Below are 2,752 nucleotides of genomic sequence, written 5' to 3'. Positions count from 1 at the left end.
GAAATCACATGTAAATCAGAATAAAACAGAAATGACAATAATCGTTCGATTGTGCAGCACTGGTGTGATTGAGCAAAAAAAATCCATTATACGACTAGGTACATTGAGCAGTGCATACACGCGGTGCAGTGTGAATTTGAAATGAATGAGTTTGAGACTTGTATTGTTATGAACACATTTTCGACAGACTTCAATTGGAGAACGACTGAAAATTGATTTTTTTTTTTGCAAAATTTAAACTTGTTCAAACGATTCTTTGTTCACTTTTTAATAGAAACACAAATTTGAAAATAAAAAAAATGTTCAAAAAAAATGCACGTGGTTTTTATGCACAAAAAAAAACACAAATTTAAGAGGAAAAAAAATCACAAGCAATAAAAAATTGAGTCGTTGTTGAATAATTTCAAAACTGATCGATTTCTTACCGAAACTAAACGGCTGTATGTTTCTTGATAAATGCACGATGTCAAGTGTACTGTTTAAACGTTCCAAAGTAAATGTTAAACCACACTGTCTGTCGTTTGCAACCCAGAAAATGTGGATGCTTTGATTGGTACATACACAAACACTCAAACAATTTCTGTATCAGGCGACACGTTAGTATGTATGCGCATATTCGCTATACTTGGCTGCTACAAATACATTCAAGTGCTGTTTCGCAGTCGATTACTGTTCGTAATATGAATTCTCTTAGTGCATAAAAAAACCACCTCGCCGGCGAGATCGACAAAATTCAATATTAACGGTATTGTTTGGAGGGAGAGTGTATCGCATTTCTTCTGTGACACTTTCAGAGGAGGAGAACATGTGCTTGTTACGTGTCTGAGATGTGTTGAATAAAACTGATTGCATGTTTTTCCTTACCAAATTAAAAATTCATAATATTTGCACATGCATAGAGCTGATTGTAACCAAATTTTGGTTTGTGTTGGACAACAAGAAACATTATTGTTGTTGCGAAAAGAAACAATGAGTCTTTTCTTTTTTTTTTAAATTTTATGTTCTCTGATGCACACAATCACGAACAACACAGTGGCGGCAATAATAAGCATCGCAATCGTGAAGCAATAAATGCAAACACAAAGGCATATTTTGATGGCAAAGCGAATATCATATTATAACGTTGTGTGGAGTCATTCGAAAGGGAAAAATGCGCGTCATTCGATAAATGACATGATAAATGACATTTCTTTAAAATAAAATTTTCTGTTTTTATTTTAATTTTGGAGCTTGATGAGGAGATCTCATAAAGGATTTATTTTTGTTTTCAAGACAAATGAGTTCATTGCCAACGAATCTATTCAAACGCATTGTGTAATGAATTTAATACTTACCCACCAAGACAATACATGCACAATAACCTTATTTGAGGTTGTATTTTCTCTGAAAAAAAAACGGCAAACTGAAAAAGAAATGGCGTACAAAATAATAAATTGTTCATTGAAGTTTGAATTTGACAACTTTATTGAAATTTTTCTATTCGTACATGATTTGTTTTTGTTTTTCCTCCAAAATGCGAATCAAGACGGATCAAGATATGATGTATACTTCTATGAAAGGTCGCTTTAAATTGCGTCGTCTACTTGCATCATGTGCTTTGCGTCATTCTACAAACATAAACTCCGACGGTTATATTAAATGGATCAACACAAAATTAGAAAAAAAACTAAGAATCTTGATTGCTTTTCATCTTAAAAATGCATTACTATTCATAGTTCTATTCCCCTTTCCATACACATTTATATTGGTTGTTTATTTAATACCTGAGTTAAAAGAGTAGGAAATTTGATTAAAGAGAATATTGCCAATAAAAAATCCAATTATTCCATTACAGAATTCGTCTAATTAGAATGATAGATAAAATATACCTAATGGTTGTTTAATGCCAATACGACTTCAGTAACGCGTATTAGAACAATTCACGCTTTGTGTATACTCGGCACATCATCGCTGCTTTACGGAATATCAGCCGTTGAGTTCACTGCGAACTGTTGTGCACCTAATGCATGTGTTTGCTCACAGCTATACACAGTCAAAGAAAGTTCGCACAAAAGAGAATGAAACATTTACATATGGCTACTTGATGTTTTTTGACCATGTCGCAGTGAATTCTACTGCTGATATTCGCCTAAGCAGCGAAGATGTGCCGAGTGTACACGAAGCGTGAATTCTTCTAATACGGATAGTAAAAGTCGTAATGGCTTTAAACATATATACACATTTTCGAACAGAAACAGTTATATAGATCAAACGATGCTCTTATTTGTATTTTTTTTTTTGTTAAATTATTCTATAACATTATATAGAAGAGTCAGAACACATATCGAACACGAAATTATTGTTTGTGAAAATAGATATTTTAAAGATATTTTAGTTGAATATATTTGCTTTGATATAATTTGTGCTACCTAAAATTCAATTCCCATCCTAATCTAAAATTGAATTTGCAATTAAAGTAACTAGATTCCTTATTTTTTTTTAATAATTAGCTAGAATTGAAACAATTGATACAGTTGCTTGTCATTTCTTTCATTAATCGCAACTTATTTCGTACAGTAGCTTAACTGGTTAGCAAGAATACCTACCTTGTTCAATTGCGAAATGTAGCGGCGCACTTAGATGATCATCTTTTTCGTTTATATCTGCACCATTTTCAATAAGGGCCCTTGCAGCTGTTTCATTTCCTTGCATAATGAATGATACAACTAGTTTTAACTTGATGAATAGTTCAGCCAAAGTAACAAAATTTCAT

General features: G+C 32.4%; 1 long non-coding RNA gene across 1 annotated transcript; it reads right to left on the bottom strand.

Annotated features, from left to right (window-relative positions):
* Positions 1 to 1,440: 1,440 nt before the first annotated feature.
* LOC116342623 lies at positions 1,441 to 2,039 on the bottom strand. The gene is made up of 2 exons (XR_004201267.1): positions 1,869 to 2,039; positions 1,441 to 1,763 (listed from the first exon to the last, which is right to left on the bottom strand). It is a non-coding gene; the product is annotated as an uncharacterized LOC116342623 (long non-coding RNA).
* Between the last annotated feature and the right edge of the window lie 713 nt (positions 2,040 to 2,752).

The sequence above is a fragment of the Contarinia nasturtii genome, unplaced genomic scaffold (assembly GCF_009176525.2).
Source record: "Contarinia nasturtii isolate CC-2019 unplaced genomic scaffold, AAFC_CNas_1.1 Cnas_scaffold_864, whole genome shotgun sequence".
NCBI classification, from domain to species: domain Eukaryota; kingdom Metazoa; phylum Arthropoda; class Insecta; order Diptera; family Cecidomyiidae; genus Contarinia; species Contarinia nasturtii.
The sequence above is the reverse complement of the archived record's forward strand: the minus strand, read 5'-3'. Positions and strand labels throughout refer to the sequence as shown.